Below are 12,461 nucleotides of genomic sequence, written 5' to 3'. Positions count from 1 at the left end.
AAAAAATTGAGAAATTCTAAAAATAGATTTTTGATGACGTCACACATCTCCACCTCTCTATAGCAGTGGCGGATCCAGGGGGGGGGGGGCGAAACGGCCGCCCCCCCCCCCCCCCCCCTATTGGCGGCGCAAAAAAAAAGAGAAAAAAAAGAAAGGAGAAGATCGAAGAAAAAAATGGAGAAGAGAAAAGAAAGGAGAAGAGAAAAGAAAAGAGAAGAGAAAAGAAAGAAGAGAGAGAGAGAGAGAGAGAAAGAAAAAAGAAGAAGATCCCCCCCCCCCCCCCCCCACTTTACTCCCACTCCGGGGTCGGAGGGACCGATTTTGTGTTCCCAAAAATTCCGATAAAGGGTTACTTTTCACGCAACAAAGTCCGGCCCGTAAAGGCCCGGTCACACAGGGAGGACGCATGGGGAACGCACGGCCAGCGCATTGGAAATTTGCAATTTGGGCCAGTGCGTTGTCGTTCGCTAGGCGTGCGTCATCATTCGTTACTCGTTCGTCGAGCGCGCTGGACCAACGCTGGACCAGCGCTATGCATGCGTCGTCATTCGCTGTGTGCGTCGGGATTTTTTGAGCATGCTCAAAAACGTGCGCCGAGCTCGACGCATGAATATACACGCCAAAGGCACGCCAGACATGCGCCGGAGCGCGCTAGACCAGCGCCAGACATGCGTGGAGCGCGCTAGACCAGCGCCAGACAAACGCGGAGCACACGCCCTGTATACGCACAGCGCGCTAGCTACACGCCGTGCATTTTGTGTCAGCTCGCTAGCTTTTCCAAAATTATGACAAAAGTTAGGCACACGTTCTTTTCCGATTTCCAATGCGCTGGCCGTGCGTCGTAGAACGCGGTGCATGCGTGGACCATTCGTCCAGCGCGCTAGCAACACGCTGTGCATTCGTGGAAGTTGTTTTCATGTGCGCTCTGTGTGCGCCCTGTGTGCGCCCTGTGTGCGCCCTGTATACGCCCCGTATGCGTCCAGCGCGCTATGCATTTGGTGTCAGCTAGCTGTATAGCTTCGACAAAAGTTGGGCGCACGACAACGCACTGGCCCAAATTGCAAATTTTCCATGCGCCGGCCGTGCGTCCCCCATGCGTCCCCTCTGTGTGACCGGGCCTTAAAGGCCCGGTCACACAGGGAGGACGCATGGGGAACGCACGGCCAGCGCATTGGAAATTTGCAATTTGGGCCAGTGCGTTGTCGTTCGCTAGGCGTGCGTCATCATTCGTTACTCGTTCGTCGAGCGCGCTGGACCAACGCTGGACCAGCGCTATGCATGCGTCGTCATTCGCTGTGTGCGTCGGGATTTTTTGAGCATGCTCAAAAACGTGCGCCGAGCTCGACGCATGGATATACACGCCAAAGGCACGCCAGACATGCGTGGAGCGCGCTAGACCAGCGCCAGACATGCGTGGAGCACACGCCCTGTATACGCACAGCGCGCTAGCTACACGCCGTGCATTTTGTGTCAGCTCGCTAGCTTTTCCCAAATTATGACAAAAGTTAGGCACACGTTCTTTTCCGATTTCCAATGCGCTGGCCGTGCGTCGTAGAACGCGGTGCATGCGTGGACCATTCGTCCAGCGCGCTAGCAACACGCTGTGCATTCGTGGAAGTTGTTATCATGTGCGCTCTGTGTGCGCCCTGTGTGCGCCCTGTGTGCGCCCTGTATGCGTCCAGCGCGCTAGCAACACGCTATGCATTTGGTGTCAAAAGTTGGGCGCACGACAACGCACTGGCCAAAATTGCAAATTTCCCATGCGCTGGCCGTGCGTTCCCCATGCGTCCTCCCTGTGTGACCGGGCCTTAATACACACAAATCCGGCCCGCACTGACTCTACACACCGAAGATAAAGGGGTGCTTTCAAACTAAGAGAGGGAACATACATGCGCATACCCTAGATAACACTGAGTGGGTGCGGGGGGGGGGGTGGGAAGGGGAAGAGAAAAGTCGGGTGAGAAAGGGGGAAAGACAAGGAAATGGCGCTAAGTGACAGTAACGACGAATAAGGGAAAAACTGTAATCGGGAGATTTGGGGTCATTCCAGAAGGCTTGGGAAACGTTATTGAATAGAGGGGGCCGGGCCGGTGTGACCGCGTAGAATGTAACCCGCACCGATCGTCCGACTATTAGAGATAGATCGAGAGCGGACGATCGGTGCGGATTTTATCCGCGCAGAATGTCCGTGCGCGCCTCAAATGTCTGACGGACAATCCGTGCGGAGGAGGTCTCGCACCAATAGTCCGCCTGCCGCACCGAATGTCCGTACTCTAGTCCACACATATGTCAATATAGTGGAGGCTGTTAGGGCTAAATATGGGTTGTTTGGTGCAGATTCTTCTAAAAGCACCAAATTTGGCCCAATGGTAGATTATACCATACTTTTACGATTTCTTCCGGACGCCAAGAAGGGCACCCTCTGGGTATGCCATATTGGGCAAATCCAAAATGGCCGCCATCTGAGTTAAAGGTCAAGCGTAGTTCCAAAAGGAAAAGTGGTTGTATGATAATGGGGTTTGGGGGTCAGAGAATCTGATTATGATATTCTTTCATCAATTTAAGATCTCCTTGGGGCTGCCATACTGGTCATATTAGTCAAATCCAAAATGGCCGCCATCTGATAGTTACAGGTCAAGTGTAGTTACGAAAGAAAATGAGCTAGTATGATAAAAGTTTATATATTTATGGGGTTTTCGGGGTCAGAGAATCTGATCATGATATTCTTTCATCGATTTGAGATCTCCTCGGGTCATACTGGTAATATTGGTCAAATCCAAAATGGCCGCCATCTGATAGTTACAGATCAATAGTAGTTCCAAAAGGAAAAGAGCTAAAATGATTTTAAAAAACTATGTAGTAAGGAGGTTTTCTGGGTCAGAGAATCTGATTATGATGTTGCTTGTATCAATATTGCAGGTCTCCTTGGGACTGTCATGCTGGCCATATTGGCCAAATAAAAAATGGCCGCCATCCGAGTTAAAGGTCAAGCGTAGTTTCAAAAGGAAAAGGACCAGTATGATAAAAGTTGATGAATTCATGGGGTTCCGGGGTCGGATAATCTGATTATGATGTTCTTTTATCAATTTTATTTCACCATCCTGTCCTAAGGCTACAATGAACTTAGTCCATTTCCTAGTTGAAGAAGATGAGTGAAGATACGCCAAATTCACACTTGAGTGGGTTTAAATCTTGGCCTGCGCCCATTATGTTTCATCAATATGCAAACTTTCCTCTGTGAAATGCATAATACATTCGTTTTCGAGGATTGGCAAGGAAAATAGATAAACAGTAAAAACAGACCATGAATAAAGAAATAAACAGCTCGTTCGATTCGTTTTGAAGCATTATATTCAAAGACCCGGACAGCTTTATCTTTATTATCCATATAAATAACGTCTATAATCACTGTCAGACGGGAGATAATACCAATACGAAATGCATTAAGCAACGTCTAGACATAACGGTCGGATCTCAACTTTAGTTTTCTCATTCTTCTTTACATTTCGAAGCGTTACATGGGATCTTCATCCTTTTTTTCTACATACATCAATGCCCCCATTTAAGCATACTTTGAATCTGGTCACGCTTCGAAAAGTTCGAGGCCTAGCATTTTGCTTCTGTTGATGATCAAATAGAGAAAACACCCTTTATAGATCAGGGAGTGTGTGAACAAAGCACGAAGTAGGAGCAGTGCAATTTAAATATCAAGGGATGGATTAGAGTTTATTTCTAAAATGAAATGAAAGGGCTATTTTATTTTCATGAGTCCTTTCACTTCATTGAAGAAATAACCTCTCTTTATATCTTAGAGACACTTGCTCTTTAAAGTCAAATAAACTCGAGAGCATCCTGGGGCTCCGCCCTGGAACCCCTGGTAGGGGCTCTTCGAGGCCCCTAAAGCTGTGCCATATTGTACGGATCCATTAGAAAGCAAAATAAGCCCAATAAATAATTTGTATATATATATATATATATATATATATATATATATATATATATATATATATATGTATACATACATATATATAGTTATCCTATGCAAACTTCCTCTGTGAAATGCATACTAAATTCGTTTTCGAGGGTTGGCAATGAAAATAGATAAACAGTAGAAACAGACCATGAATAAAGAAATAAACAGCTTGTTCGATTTGTTTTGACGCATTATCTTTAAAAACCCGGACAGCCTTATCTTTAATACCCTTAAAAAATAACTTCTATAATCACTCTGAGATGGAATAAAATACCAAATCGAATTGCATTATGCAACGTCTAGACATAAAGGTTGAATCTCAACTTTATTTTTCTTATTCTTCTTTTAAATTTCGAAGCGTTACATGGGATCTTAATCCTGTTTTTTTCTACATACATTAATGCCCCCATTTAAGCATACTTGGAATCTGGTCACGCTTCGAAAAGTTCGTGGCCTAGCCCAGTGGCGGATCCAGGGGGGGGGGGGGCCCGGGGGGCCCGGCCCCCCCCCCCCCCCCCCTTGAGAAAAAAATCATGTAAAATCACGTGATTTTTACTTTTTTGGGGGGTTGGGCCCCCCCCCCCTGGCGCTCAAGGGGGGGGGGTGCAAATTGAAATTTTTTTGAGGATCAAAAAAAAAAAAAAATGTGCTCACTTCGTCTGTGAAATGCATAATATAATCGTTTTCGATGGTTGGCAATGAAAAAAGATAAACAGTAGATCCAAACCATGAATAAAGAAATAAACAGATTGTTCGATTTGTTTTGAAGCATTATCTTTAAAAACCCAGACAGCTTTATCTTTATTATCCTTAAAAAATAACGTCTATAATCACTCTGAGATGGAATAAAATACCAATACGAATTGCATTATGCAACGTCTAGACATAAAGGTCGAGTCCCTGGGGACTTGGATCACGATAATGCCGATAATACTTTACAGATGACCAGATTTCAAGTAAAGTTTACTATAAAGAACCAATTCAGACATTCAGAAATGATTTTCGGTGACTGATGTGTCAGATGTGATCATTCACAAAGGAAAGGCCAGCACACAAAAACAAATTACAGTTCCTCTCTCAGCTCTCTTTATGTTCATGTAATCTTTGTAAAAGTTCGTTCCCGATTTTGGGGCGAGAGGGTCTTGACCCCAAACCGCCAACAAAAAAATGAAGAGAGAGAGAGAGCGATAGAGAGAGAGTCAGAGAGAGAGAGAAGGTAAAGCGGAGAGTAAGGGAAAGGAAGAAGAGGAAGAAGAAAAGAAAAGGGGGAAAAGAAGGAGATCGGGGGCGAAAGGCCTTCGCCACCCCCCCCCCCCTCCCCTCAGTAAAAGAGAGATAGAGAAAGAGAGAGAGAGAGAGAAAGAAGGAAGGAAAAATAAGGGAAAGGGAAAGAAGAGACAAAGGGAAAGGAAGAAAAAAAGAAAAGGGGAAAGAAGGAGATCGGGGAGCCGCCGAAAGGGCTTTGCTTCCAAGGCTGTTGCCCCCCCCCCCCCCCCAAGCAAAAAGAAAGAGAGAAGGAAGAGAAGGGAAAGAAAAAAGGGAAAAGAGGAGATAAAGGGAAAGAAAGAAAAGAAGGGGGATATCAGTTGCAGTTTTCCCGCCAACAAGTTGGGGATCGGGGGGGGGGGGGGGGGAATGGCCCTTGTCCCCCCCCCCCCTTCTACAGCAAACTTAAAAGACAGAGACAGGAAGAGAAGGGAAAGGGAAAGAAAAGAAAGGTACGGGAGATCAATTGTGATTTTTCCCACCACGCGGTGTGGATCGGGGGCGAAAGGCCTTCGCCTGCCCTCCCCTGGCAAACAAAAAGAGAGAGAGAGAGAGAAGGAAGGAAAAGAAGGGAAAGGAAAGAAGAGAGAAGAGGAAAGGAGAAGAAAAGAAAAAGGGGAAAAGAAGGAGATGGGGGGGGGGCGGAAGGGCCTTGCCGCCCATGCTGTTGCCTCACCCCCCCCCCCCGCCAAAACAAGAGAGAAGGAAGGAAAGGGTAAGAAACAAAAGAGGAAAAGAAAAGAAGGGATATCAGTTGAAACAGAGGAGAGCTAAAATGGAACACAATAGAGGAAGAAGAAAAGAAAAGGGTGAAAAGAAGCAGAGATCAGTTGCGATTAATCCCACCAAAATCGCGTGGATCGGGGGGAGGGGGCGAAGGGCCCCTGCCACCCTCAGCAAACTTAAATGAGAGAGAGAGAGAGAGAGAGAGAGAGAGAGAGAGAGAGAGAGAGAGTAAGGGAAGTGAAAGGAAAAGAGGAGAGAAAGGGACAGAAAACAAAGAGGAAGAAAAGAAAAGGAATTAGGGAAGATCAGTTGCGATTTGCATTGGTTCTTCTATCATCATTTTACAATTATCATTGTACAAATGTATTTATATATTAATTTATTTATTCCTGTTTGATAACAAAAATATGAATATAAACTCATAAACTCATAACAGCAACAAAATTAAATGTAGGAGGAAACTATCTTGCTGGAAGCAAGAAGCGCAAAAATTATCATGCATTTGCATGTACATGTCAGTGTATCATTAATATAATTCATATTGTTTAATTACATCTTGTGAAATAGTATGCATTCAAGCTTTGGGGATTTTTTGTTGGTGTATTTGTATGAAAGAAAGCGTTTGGAGCTTATAATGCACATTTTGCAATTTCAGGTGCAACTTAGTGTTCAAATATGGAACACGCACGGCCAGGCACTAGTGTAGGAAATCTTCAAATGTTAATCAGGTATATGACTAAATTACTTGTCTGTTGCCTCACGAAAAAGTTTATATTTAGTCAGGCCTGAATTGAGTCGCAAAACAATTATTATGTTAAAAGGAAAAAAACATATTTGATGACATTCGAAATTCCCCAATAACCAATACGATTGGAGAGCGAGTACTCGTTTTTGTTTTTCTTCAAAAGTTACTCAACTGTAAATAGCTGGCCCGGATACTTGAGCCTCTCACAAAACGCAAGTATAGGCCTGATGTGTCGTCAGTGGCGTCGCTAGTCCTTTTTCAGTGGGGGGGGGGGGGGGGGGGGGGGGGGGGGGTAGAGGTCAAAGATTCCCGACAAAACAAGCCACCAATTAATTATCGACAAAATTAAATGTTCCAATATCTACAAATTTAACCCTATAAACCCGGGGCCAAAGGCTAAATTGTTATGCGGAATTATCATTGTCGTCGACGACATCAATATACAAATTATTTCGTCAACTTAGTAAGCATCATAGCTATATATTTTAATGCAGGCGCGTAGCTAGGATCTTATTTCAGGGAGGGGCGGTATTGAGCAAGCGAATCACTTAAAGAGTGCGCAAAGCGCTCCCTAGGTGGGGGAGGGGATGGGTGAAAGGCATCCCGCGCGAAGCGCAGTAGCTTAGACGTTCCATTAAATTATTATGAAAGAAGACGATTTGTTGTACCGTTCTCGACTCTTAATCCTTGTCTGAATTCAGTTTCCCCATCCCACACGAAGCGTGGAGGCTTAGACGTTTCATTAAATTATTATAGAAAGAAAACAATTTGTTGTATACCGTTCTCTACTCTTAACCGTAATTGTCTGAATTCAGTTTCTCCCCTCTCGCGCGAAGCGCGGGAGCTTCGACGTTTCATTAAATTATTAGAAAAAGAAGACGATTCATTGAACCGACTCTAAATCATTGTCTGAATTTTCAAAAATGTTTCTTTGTCCGATAAAAAGTCACAGTTCTAAGGGGAACAAATTGCTGGCCGACCGACATAAAAAAAATACCACCAACTTCAACCCCACACCCCCCCCCCCCCCTTTAGCGACGCCCCTGAATGTAGAGTGGCCTGAGCGGGTAGGCACAGGGCGTGGTTCTTAACTTACAGAGACACTTCGATGAAGACACCTTTATTTCATGATTGCGTGTGTTGAACTGCCATGGGCTTTACAACTTTAAACCTCCAGGGTTTAGTTTGCATATATAGGGATTTACATGATCATTTATATAATAAAAGGAAATAATGAATATTCAAATATCATAGGTAGCAAATAAAGGATGACACAGAGGAATGAAAACAAACAGATAGGAGAGGATGATCAAGCATAATGATGTGCACCAATCTATAAATGTGAATTACTAAGTAGCCTGTTCACACTAAAGCTCTACATAAAAGGAAATAATGAATATTCAAATATCATAGGTAGCAAATAAAGGATGACACAGAGGAATGAAAACAAACAGATAGGAGAGGATGATCAAGCATAATGATGTGCACCAATCTATAAATGTGAATTACTAAGTAGCCTGTTCACACTAAAGCTCTACAATAACAAAGCATTTGTAGCCTTACTTTTAAGCAGTTGAAGAAATTAATAAAAGTAGGCCTACTTGAAGAAATCGTTGAATTATAAGATATTCAGTTTATTTTATTAAGTATGACAAAACACACATTTAACACCTTTGGAAAAAAATAATACCCCAGGGACGTGAAAAACAAAACTTTTATTGTCACACATGCCTATAATCGGACATATTTAAAAACGGAAATGTGGCACCACCCAAAAATATAATTCTGAGATCCTTCTTTGTCTTTAATTTGCACCTGAAAATAAATTCTTTGTTCCTCGTCTATGTCATCGCGGCGAAAAATTTCAGACTTTTTCTTCTTTTCTTGCAGCCTCAGACAAATGTGCCAAAGAAGTTTTGTCTTCTTGTGTTCCTGGAAACAATATATTTGGGGGTTTAAATGATATCCGAGATCTACCAAATATATTTTTTGGGTCAATGATATGCGAGATCCGATGTCTGAGCCCCCCTCTCTCCTCCCTAAATAAATATTTATAAAATGTTTATATTTGAATGGTACGTCTGTAGATTAAAGCTATACATGAGTTTCATGCCTAGAATATAATCATTGGGGAGGAGGGGGGTTCATGATATCCGAGCCCCGCAATAAGTCTCGGGGGTGGCTCAATGATATCTGAGCCCCACTTAAAATATTGGGGGCTCAATGGTATCTTAGCCCCTAAGGACTCAATGATATCTAAACCCCACCAAAAGATTGGGGGGCTCAATTAATGATATCTATAAGCCCCGCCAAAAATATTGGGGGGGGGGGGCTCAATGATCTCTGAGCCCCCCCCCCCCCCAATATTTTTTTTTTGGGGGGGGGGGCTGTGCCCCCAATCCCCCTCCCCCGGTTCCTAAGCCTAATTAAAGTTCAATGAAGTCTATTTTTTAAACTTAAAGGGATTGGGTAACTTTGTTTTAGGTTCTGAAACAAAAAATCCTGGAATGATAGTTAGGGCTAGTTCTGATCGGAAAAAAGACCCAAATATCGAAGTATGGCTAGCTGCCCCAGGGCCTTTTCCTATATACGGATCAGAGAAAAAATACTTTAAACATTTCGGGGGTTACTTTTATGACTTTCGGGGGATCTTTTTGGCATTTCGGGGGCTAATTCACCCCGAGCCCCCGTTTATTTTTCCCCCTGATACGGATAAGTGAGTGCCCTGATGGGTCTACTTCTAACTCGTGTTTTTAGCCCTTCTTTCTTTACTTGTTCCTTTCCTTTCTTTTTCTTTCTTTTCCTTTCTTATTTTTTCAAAGAGGGGGGGGGGCGGGTCCATCGCCCCCCGTATATCCGCGCCTGAGTGACACCCACACAACTAACCTTATTTATTACCGAACAAAAACATGAAGAAAGAGCCCCTCGACACCATAGGTGTAAGTATTCAGCCAGCTCCTACCCCCCCCCCCCCCCCTCCACCAATATAAACTTTAAAAGTGATTTTTTTTCTTTCTAATTTGATACCAGTGATATACAGATGTTGCTGAAATGGCTAATTTTTCGGGATTTTTCCTCGCTTTTTAGTAAATTATACTTTTTATGCGTTTGTTGGAGAATGACATATATCACAATTTACAGTCAGGCAAGAAATGTGCTTATTTACTATTTAGAGGCCGACATATCAGGTCCCGCGAAACGGCGGGCTTGGGGGCTCAAGCCCCCCCCCCCCTCCCACCCCCACACTTTTGAAAAAGTATATTAAAGAGAATTAAATAGAAAGAAATAGAAAAGAAAGTATGCTCATGTAACCGTAATTAAATGCCCATACCCCTGAGCTAATTCCGGGGGCTCTACCCCCTGGACCCCATCTTGGGCCCTAAGGCTGGCCCCTGGATGCTAATCTGACCTTAATTGTAATGCCTAAAACCCCTGCGCTTCGGGGGCTCCGCCCCTTGGACCATACGCCAATTAGTGACCTGCCAGTGTCATGAATATGGTATTAAAATATGCTCATCTGACCGTAAGTACGAAGCCACGTACAATCGATTACAACAGTTATTGTGGGGCCAATATCACGAGTATGCCTTCATAGGATAAATGTTTTAAAGAAAATATTCACTTCTACTTTCAAAAGGACTGGCCCATTTGCTTTAAAAAATTGTAGAGAGTTATTATTATGTAATTTCTAGAAAAAATGCCAACCACATGATTTGCAATGAGTCTAAATACATTGATTTGCCGAGTTTCTTCCTTTTATCAAATATACACGTAAAACAATGGGGGACAGACTGCACGGATAAGAATCCGCACGGATCGTCCCTCGGACGATCCGGGCGAGTCACGGACGATCCGTGCGAGCAGAAAACCCGCGTATTATGTCCGACGGACAAACGAAACCGGTAGGACAAACGGCGCGGTCACACCGGCCGCATAAAATCTCGAGCCACGGATTCAAAGTTAAACGTTACAAACAGCCCCTGCTTTTTGAACAAAATTGAAAAGGGCACAATGTTTTGGATGTCTTTCAAATAGAAGCTATATACTAAACAGTCAAATTTTAAATTAACGGTAGGGCCGCTTCACAACTCTTATTTTGCCCTTCATTTGGATTCAGCTCATACCAACTCGCTTGTGCTTATATTTGAACTCATGTAGGTAGTGATAATGGACAGCGGCGGCGATCCTGGGCCCGATAGAGAGACACGTCCCCCCGGAAATTTAGATATATAGCTAGAAAGAAATATACATGTAGCGGAAAGAACGTACATATTGGACTAAAGGATTTTCTAGAATGCATAATTTCAGCATTCTACGTTGCAAAATCTCGCTTGGTCGCTCCGCTCCGCGGCCCTCGCCCGATAACACAAAACTAAGATATGACGCTCCCGGTCGCGATTATTTCATGGTTGGTGTATACATAGATCTTTTTTCCCCTTTCATTTCTACTGACCTAATTGTATGCTATCACAATCATGATTGTTTCATTTTCCCTTCAAAGCATGCGTAGCTAGGGGCGGTATGGGCAGTAAGAGGACATAGGACGAAAAAAGGAGCAGACAAAGAAACATTTTTGACAAGTCTAAAACGGGACAACAAATCATCTTGTTTCTCTAATAATTTAATGAAACGTTAAGCTTCTGCGCTTTGCGCTGGAGGGGAAAACTGAATTCAGAGAAGGATTTAGTGCAGCCTCTGTACCGTTTTCGTTTAGCGCACCCAATCAGCTGATAAAATAACACACCCTCAACGTTGAAAGTAGACCTAGCCATTCCTCTAAATCTGGACCTCGAATACGTTCGTGTGGACGGAAATTTGGGGATTGCGCGATCAGAGGAGAGACCGCGTTGTGTGTGGGGGATAAAAAGAACGAACGGACTGAATCTGGACTAAGAAGGATTAAGAGTCGGAAATGGAACAACGAATTATCTTCTTTCTCTAATAATTTCATTAAACTATGAAAGGTCAGAGATTCCGCGCCTCGCGCAGAAGGTGGAAAATGAATTCAAACAAGGATTAAGAATCGAGAATGAGACAACGTATCATCTTCTTTCTCTCATAATTTAGTGAAGCGTCAGAAGCTTACGCGCTACGCGCGGGAGGAGGAAAACTGAATTCAGACAAGGATTTAGAGTCGAGAATGAAACAACGAATCATCTTCTTTCTCTAATAATTCAATGAAACGTCAAAGCTTCCGCGCTTTGCGCGGAAGGGGGAGACTGATTTCAGACAATGATTAACAACCGAGAACGGTACAACGAATCGTCTTCTTTCTCTAATAATTTAATGAAACGTCAAAACTTCGCGCGGGAGAGGGGGGGAACTCAATTCAGACAAGGATTAAGAGTCGAGAACGGTACTCTTTCTCTAAAGATTTAATGAAACGTCAAAGCTTCCGCGATTCGCGCGGGAGGGGGTATGGAAACTGAATTCAGAGAAGGATTGAAGGTCGAGAATGGAACAACGGATTATCTTCTTTCTCTAATAATTTCATTAAACTATGAAAGGTCAAAGCTTCGCGCGTAATGGGGGGGGGGGGGAGGGGGAGGGGACAGCGAGCTGCCCGAATATGAATTTGTTATATCTTTTCTCGTATATTTTGGTGATAAATAGCACTTTCCCAAAATACATATTATCCTCAAATTTTTGCTCGCTCGCTTCGCTCACTAGCCGAATTGTGAAACCAGAAAATTACTTTTTCGGGCAAGAGGCTTCAGCCCCCCCCCCCCGATGAAAATGTCAAAAAAAAAT

This window comes from Strongylocentrotus purpuratus, unplaced genomic scaffold (assembly GCF_000002235.5).
Source record: "Strongylocentrotus purpuratus isolate Spur 01 unplaced genomic scaffold, Spur_5.0 spur5_scaffold_2, whole genome shotgun sequence".
NCBI classification, from domain to species: Eukaryota; Metazoa; Echinodermata; class Echinoidea; order Camarodonta; family Strongylocentrotidae; genus Strongylocentrotus; species Strongylocentrotus purpuratus.
This window is presented reverse-complemented; position numbering follows the sequence as displayed.